At 44.7% G+C, this 7841-nt stretch overlaps 1 long non-coding RNA gene across 1 annotated transcript; it reads left to right on the top strand.

The window, feature by feature from the left end:
- Positions 1-3008: 3008 nt before the first annotated feature.
- Positions 3009-6969, top strand: LOC136009445 (uncharacterized). Its single transcript, XR_010610567.1, has 4 exons — positions 3009-3094; positions 4264-4329; positions 4961-5074; positions 6949-6969. It is a non-coding gene; the product is annotated as an uncharacterized LOC136009445 (long non-coding RNA).
- The last annotated feature ends 872 nt before the right edge of the window (positions 6970-7841 follow it).

Here is a 7841-nt window from a genome sequence, read left to right as displayed (position 1 = left end):
CCCCCTTCAGATACTGGAAGGCTGCTATGAGGTCTCCACGCAGCCTTCTCTTCTCCAGGCTGAACAGCCCCAACTTCCTCAGCCTGTCTTCATACGGGAGGTGCTCCAGTCCCCTGATCATCCTCGTGGCCCTCCTCTGGACTTGTTCCATCAGTTCCATGTCCTTTTTATGTTGAGGACACCAGAACTGCACACAATACTCCAGGTGAGGTCTCAGGAGAGCAGAGTAGAGGGGCAGGATCACCTCCTTTGACCTGTTGGTCACGCTTCTTTTGATGCAGCCCAGGATATGGTTGGCTTTCTGGGCTGTGAGCGCACACTGAAGCTGGCTCATGTTCATTTTCTCATCGACCAACACCCCCAAGTCCTTCTCTGCAGGGCCGCTCTGAATCTCTTCTCTGCCCAACCTGTAGCTGTGCCTGGAATCTTCTTGAGATGTTGTCCAGCTTCCATTCCCTGAATTGGTGAGGCTGCTGAGGTGGCCATTGTTTAAACCCTGCTCAGTAGTTCATCGCACATGCCTCCCTGGGAGGACACTTTAGCACAGTGTGGTGTTGTGTGGAACCCCCTCCAGGTTCATGTGGCTCTTCAAGCCTGTTCTGTAAGGAGAGGGTCTCAACAGCAAGCAACAAGCAAGAAATCAAAGAAGAATCAGTCCTGGGGAGGCCATCCGTAGTCAGAGAGAAAGCCCTGGCCTCAGTTGATAGCCTTGAAATATGCCATCGCTTCCTTTTGACAGCCCAAAGAGGCCTGGGAAATACAGCCCCATAGGCAGAGGACTTGCTGCCCTCCACAAGAAGTCACCCTGGACACAAACAAAAGCAGCTTCCCCTTCAGAACAGCCAAGGCGACTGAGGAGATGAAGGAAGCTCTTAAACATTTGGTTTCTGGATTTTGGCTGCCAGATCTCTCGGGAGAGGTTGGACTCTTCACAAAAATGCTTGACGGGAAGAAACTCCCTAGAAAGGGATTGTTCTGTTTTGTTTTGAACTTGAAGGCCTCCAGTTGACTTGGGACGCTGCCACCAGCCACCTAAAGAAAGCTTGAAGCCTTCCTACAAAGGGTGGGGTAAAGTCCTACTGTGGGTGTACAAAAGGCCTTCAGAGGCATGACTTTCCCTGGGACATAATCTTCTTGCCACACTACATTTTGTGGTTGAACATAAGCTGGGTTGTTTGGTGCTTTTAATGACAAAACCCTACTGAAGTTTCTCTTTCCCCTCCCAGCCCCCGTGGCTTTTACTCCTAGTTAGCATGAGGTTTTCCCTGGAAATTCCTCTTTATGGGTCCTATGTGCCTGCTATCATTTTTTGTTTGTTTTGTCCAATGACTCTTTTAAAGAAAAATGCATAAACAATCCAAAAAGGAAACCAAAAACTGTTTTCAGGGATAGGAGACCTCCTTACTGGCTTGAGCATCTTGCTCTCTCTCACACTCCCTATTTTTCCCTGAATCTTGCATTTTAGGCAAGGAAAGGGAAGAGACTTTTTCTTCCATTCTTCGTTTCACCTGGTCCCAGATTTAATGTCTCCTCCCATGAGTATGCCCTCTCAACAGGGACTGTGGAATCCCCTTGGGCTAGAGGAGCAGTGATGCTCATCGGTCCCTCTCCATGTACCCTGACATTGGGACACTGGGCAAAATGTGAACTTGTACATGTGGAGACCTTGTAGCAGCCTTCCAGTATCTGAAGGGGACGTATAAGGATGCTGGGGAGGGACTCTTCATCATGGACTGTAGTGACAAGACAAGGGGCAGTGGGTTAAAACTGAAACAGGGGAATTTAGATTGGATATAAGGAGGAAGTTTTTGACTGTAAGGGTGGTGAGGAACTGGAATGGGTTGCCCAGGAACCTGTGAATGCTCCATCCCTGTCGGTGTTCAAGGCCAGGCTGGACAGAGCCTTGGGTGGCATGGTTTAGTGTGAGGTGTCCCTGCCCATGGCAGGGGGGCTGGACCTGGATGATCTTGAGGTCCTTTCCAACCCTAACTATTCTATGATTCTATGATTCCATGTCCAGCTTGGTTCATGGCTGTCTCAGTGGGATGCTCAGCAGTGTTGGTGCGGGAGTAGTGTGCTGTGATGGCTTTGGTACTTGCTGCCTTCTCAGGCATCCTCAGTGCCACAGTCCGCAGCTTTGAAGGTAATTACATGGAAATTTTGAGTTCCCAGTGTATCAAAGTTATTTAATGACTGTGTTGTGGGTATCTCCTTGGGTTTAACACCGAATTTCTCTCTTTTGGGGAGCCAAGTGCTATTTTGGGATTTGCTGCTAGACTATCCTTGCCTCAGTTTCCTTAAGTGTATAATGGAGGTTACAATATTTTCCGGTCTCACAAATTTATTGTGATGATGCATATGTTTAAGGCACTCAGCTTAAAACAAGGTGAAAGGAATCTTCTGCATGTTTGTTGGTGGTTTACTAAAAGAGGCTTCTGATTGAAACACTACAGCCTAAGCAGCATCTGTAGGAGTCTGCAGTTATATTTTGTATGAAGTGCAATAAACCAGAACAGGTACAGTTCTGAGTCTGTACCTGAGTCTGTACCTGAGTCTGCTAAAACACTTGTCTAAGTACCAAATTTCTTTGAAGAAATCTTCATTAAAGGTAAATCTGTGGCAATGTGAGACATAACAGTATACTATGATGAAAATTTCCTCTCTCTGTGGAAGGAATACAGTTGATTTGATTTATTAACCCAGACATACAAAATAAACCCAGACTCTGTTGTCTACCATTTGCAACTCCCAGAACTCCCAGGGCCACAGCATGAATTGCCCTTAAATTCTACTCACACTACAAAATGCAAACACAGAAATAGGCAGAAAAGCATAATCAGAGCTTGCCCTTATTTTGCTTAGGGAGGTGACAATGGGTGGCCTGCAAGATGCACCATGGCAATTCAGCTTCAGGATAGGGCTTGGAGCTTGACCTCTCCGGGTCATGGTGTACAAAGTGTGCCCATGTCCTGTTTAATTGGTATTCTGCTTATCACTCTTTTAAGCACCAGATCTGGACAGTCTCCAGCTGGTGTGGCAGGAGGAATGCTGTCTCTTTGCCTCTACTCATTCGTCCACTGCTGTGCAGAACAAGGTAGGATTTGGGTCTCCAATGGGATTTTAGTAATTATTCTTCAAAATCAGTGCAGAGCATTTATGATTTTCTTTCTGCCTGTCACATGCTGAGTGACACTAGGACTGAACTGTGAATGGAACCAGGCAATGCTAAACTGCTCTGCTTGCAGCCCTGAATCAGAATCATAGAATGGTTTGGGTTGGAAAGTACCTTAAGATCATCCAGTTCCAACCCCCCTGCCTTGGGCAGGGACACCTCACACTAAACCATCTCACCCAAGGCTCTGTCCAGCCTGGCCTTGAACACTGCCAGGGATGGAGCATTCACAACTTCTTTGGGCAACCCATTCCAGTGCCTCACCACCCTCACAGTGAGAGAACTTCTTTCTTATATATAACCTGAACTTCCTCTGTTAAAGTTTGAACCCATCACCCCTTGTTCTATCACTACAGACCCTGATGAAGTCGGAAACTAACTTGTTTCTCATTCAGCAATGCTAACCCATTGCAAAACTTCTGGAAGTATTTTGTTTACTTGATGTTAAGCACATCCTCTTCAATGATAAATGTGTCATCATCCCCCCCTCACCACGTGCTCAAGAAAGATTAGCTCTATATTCTTTAAGTACAGAAAAAATGGACTAGTCAGCCACAGCAATTCTGGCTATCAGTATTTCAGTTTTAGATAACCAATATTGTGTTCATAACCAGCACGTATAAAGAAATCTATTCACCAGTGATGATTCACATACAGAACCAGGCTGTTCATGGACAGCTTGTGAATGGAAGGAAAAGCTAAGTTTGTTTAATATATTATTATGCAGTTGTTATCTCTATTTATAGATAGACAAACTGAAACTCATAAAGACTGAATTGCTTGCCAGGGGAAGGCCAAAAAAGGCAATGGCAGGTTTGGGGAAAGACTTTGGATCTGGTGTCTCCAAATGATCTCTCTACCAAACAACAGTATCTCCCTTTAATTAATAATTCATTAAACATTTGGAAACAGCTGAGCAACAAGCACATTGCACCAGAAGGTGTCTTGTTGGCATCTTTTTGTACGTGAAGGATGTGACTTAATATTCCTGGATTTTGGCATTGAGACAGCCTGTATACGTTAAAGGGCAGCTGTGTCTGGTCTTCACGAGTGCTTAAAGGTGAACAATTGATCTATTATTTTTGCTACAGACTTTGTTGGCAACTACATGAACTGCCTGGTTGTTTTTGTCTCAGTAAATACAGTGTTTCAGCATGGTAAGTATTTTTATTCACATACTTATCTCTGAGGATCTCTGCCTTAGCTCTGTTATGCCAAACCATCACTTCTCTTTTCAGCCTTATTTTTCACAGGGAAAAGTTTCAGACTCTCTTTTTAGTCATTAAAAAAGGAGGGAGGGAAAGCACCCTTGATTGTTTTCAGTCCATATATATATTCACATCACTGCAAAAAAGACTGCCGGAGTGTGTCATTAAGCATTTTGTTTGTGCTAGTAAAGTTTCTGCTTCTTGCCTCTTGGTATTTTACTTTAGTGTTGTACATTTGGACCTTCCCAGGGCATCTCCTATAAGTTATGGTCTCAGCTGTGTAGGTAGGTCCATCTGAGTCTTGCTGTTTCCCTGGGTATGCCGGGTACCTTCAACAGGAATGCTCCGCAGCAATCCAGTCGGTATATGCAGAAGCACTTCCTCAGAAGGAGTTAGAGGCCATGTTCACTGGGGTCTTCGAACTCATCCAGTCAAGGAGAGGAAGGCTCAACATGGCTCAGCAGGACTAAATATTTTGAGCATTTATTTGGTCTGAGTATTATCTGTGTGCCACATGTCCCTCTATTGTCTCTACGTCTCTATCCATGAGTTCACTTTCTCTCAACCTTCCAAATTCCAGGTATCAACCCCCCTGGCCCCTGCCAACACAGAAGATATGTCCCTGTGTTGCTGTGCCACCGTCAGCTGCCCATATTCCTGCACATATAACATATCTCCAGTGGTGTGCTCTCAGGTACACATCCTCAAATAATGCCAATGGATTTAACAATGCCACCATCATCCTGTCCCTGTGCTCAAATCTCTTGCTCCAGTTAAGCTCATTGATCTTGCCAAAATATTTCCTGCTTTTCCGTTGCTCAGCTCATGCTTACCTTCTTTTTCTCTCTGTTCCACCCATCGACAGAGCCTCACTGCTCTAGGGCCCTTCTGAAAGCTCTATCTGGTAGGACCCTGACCAGTACTATGTCATTGTTTTGAGGTTCCCACCAAACCTATCTTCCTTCCTTACCTGGGTTTCTTCACCTAGCTGAGCTTCTTCACCTAGATTTTATCCTTAGCAACTGCAGATGGTATTTCATGCTATAAAACAGTTGGTGGCAAAGGGGATGAATGTCTTCTCACTGGAGTAAATCAGGAGTAGCTAATACTGGTGTGTTGCTGTTCAAGTGGAAAAACCTCGTCCTGTTGCACAAAATACTGCAGAGCATGAAAGCTTAGTGTGCTGTGCCACTCTGAAAAGCATGACCTGTGCACCCCACGTGATAGTATTGCTAAATGAGCTTTGAAAAGAGAACATTTTTCTAGTGCCCTCTTAAAGAATGTGGGTGGCAAATCAGCAACAGTAATCAGCAATGTTAATTGCAGTCACACATCGCTTTTCATTGGCGTTTACCAACTTTCCGTATAAAAGACATTGTTACACTTGAAAGCTGAGGTCAAGTTAGCTAGCTAATCATTCATAGTGTGTTTGCTTTCTACCAGGATTGTCTAGCAGGAATTGCACCTTGTGTTTTAAAGCTATTTCAAGCAAAGAGCCTAGAGTGAAATTGCTTAGTTTGATTTAAAGATCTTTATAGCTAACCTGCCAACCAAAGTGATTCAGGTAACAACTGCTGTGCTCTCTGCTGAATTAGACTCATTTTTGCATTATGCTGGTTGATGTGTGGAGTATCTCTGAGGAACTGATCTGATTTTCCCCTATGCATTGACTTCGGTGAGCAGTTACTACGTATTTAAAAACATCCACTATGTCTGTTGCTAAAAATCATGGGACTGTGAGTCAGTCGTCTTGGATGATTTACGGTTCTGTCACTGATTCACTGAAAATGAATGTCTATGCTGCACCCAGCATGAACCAAATGAAAGCTCAGATGCGAAAAGCAATCTGACCAAAGGGCCAGAGGGTTTGTCACTGGTTAATTACGGTAAATTACAAGGCTATAGCTTTATAAGGCTGTTTTATAAGATTATAGTGTTGTCAGTTACAGTACGTACTTCTTTAGAATGGACTAGTTCCTTTACAGTCCTGTGTCCAAAGTTATCTAACCATACAATGGGTGAATAATATGTTCCAAACTGAGAAATGTGCAGGCACGGTAAAGTGTTTTGAAAAGAGTATTTTAGTCATTGTGTTACAGTGAGTTTGTTTTCTTTAAATTATGGAATATGACTTTAATAGATGAAAGGGGGAAATTAGGTTTTCAGTTACAGTATGTCTGTTTATAGTCCAAATCTAGAATGGATTAAAAAAACAGCCAACCAAATAACTTTACTTTGATTTTAATGAAATAGAATAATAGAATCCCAGACTGGTTTGGGTTGGGAGGCACCTTAAAGTTCATCCAGCTCCAGACCCCTGCCATAGGCAGGGACACCTACCACTAGAGCAGGCTGCTCCAAGCCCTGTTCAACCTGGCCTTGAGCACTGCCAGGGATGGGGCAGCCACAGTTTCTCTGGGCAACCTGTGCCAGTGCCTCACCACACTCATAGTAAATACTTTCTTCCTAAAATCTAATCTAAATCTCTCCTCTGTCAGTTTAAAGCTATTTAGCTGTGTCCTATCACTACATGCCCTTGTAAAAAGCCCCTCTATGTCTTTCTCCTAGCCCCCCTTTAGGTACCAGAAGGCTGTAATGAGGTTGAACTGGAGCCTTGTCTTCTTCAGGCTGAATAAGTTCAACTATCTCATCCTGTTCTCAGAGGAGAGGTGCTCCTATGACCTGGTACGAAACTCATTAGTGAACACAATTGGTGACTCAGCTTTGTCAGTAAATGGTACTTTTCCCAGCCTCATCAGCCCACTCTAGCTAATGTAGCCTTCTGCAGACAAAGGTAAGTTTATACCAAATTTATCAGCCAGTCATTAACAGTCATTGATGGGTGGAGAACTCCTTCCCCCAGCACACTTCCAGGAACATAGCACGAACACGGCTGCTACCCCTGTGCAGGGGACAGCTTTAGCTCAGACCATCACCATGGCCATCCCTTCAGGGTCTGATTGGCTGCTGCTTGCCACCCATCATCCAGACTCCTGTCACTTCCTCACAGCGCACAGGGTGCAAGGCTGTCCAGGCAGGGGAGCCATGGCAGCTCTAACAGCAGTGGCACCAAAGCCATTCTGCAAAGCAGTGGGCAGCAAAGCAGTACCAAGGAGGTCCTGCAGCTGCCCTGGCAGCTCCTCCATGTCTGGGGCACTTGCTGTTAGCTCTCTGCAACAAAATCATCATTATTTTATGGTTTTAGATGAACTGGCACATAGCCCAGCCTCATAAGCCCAGCAAAATTAACCCCTTAGGCTCTGCCTTACCCTAACCTCCATATAACTTGCCCTTAGGGAACTGGTTGGTTAGTCCCCTCCATACTCGTTCAACACCACAGTTACAGGCATTCACACATACAGAATAGGGACAGAATTTACATGGCATTTTGTAGAACTGACTCTTGAAGGACCCAAACAAGGACAATCTTGCTCATCCCTTGAAGAGTTTGTCTCCACAGA

The sequence above is a fragment of the Lathamus discolor genome, chromosome 2 (assembly GCF_037157495.1).
Source record: "Lathamus discolor isolate bLatDis1 chromosome 2, bLatDis1.hap1, whole genome shotgun sequence".
Lineage (NCBI taxonomy): Eukaryota > Metazoa > Chordata > Aves > Psittaciformes > Psittacidae > Lathamus > Lathamus discolor.
The sequence above is the reverse complement of the archived record's forward strand: the minus strand, read 5'-3'. Positions and strand labels throughout refer to the sequence as shown.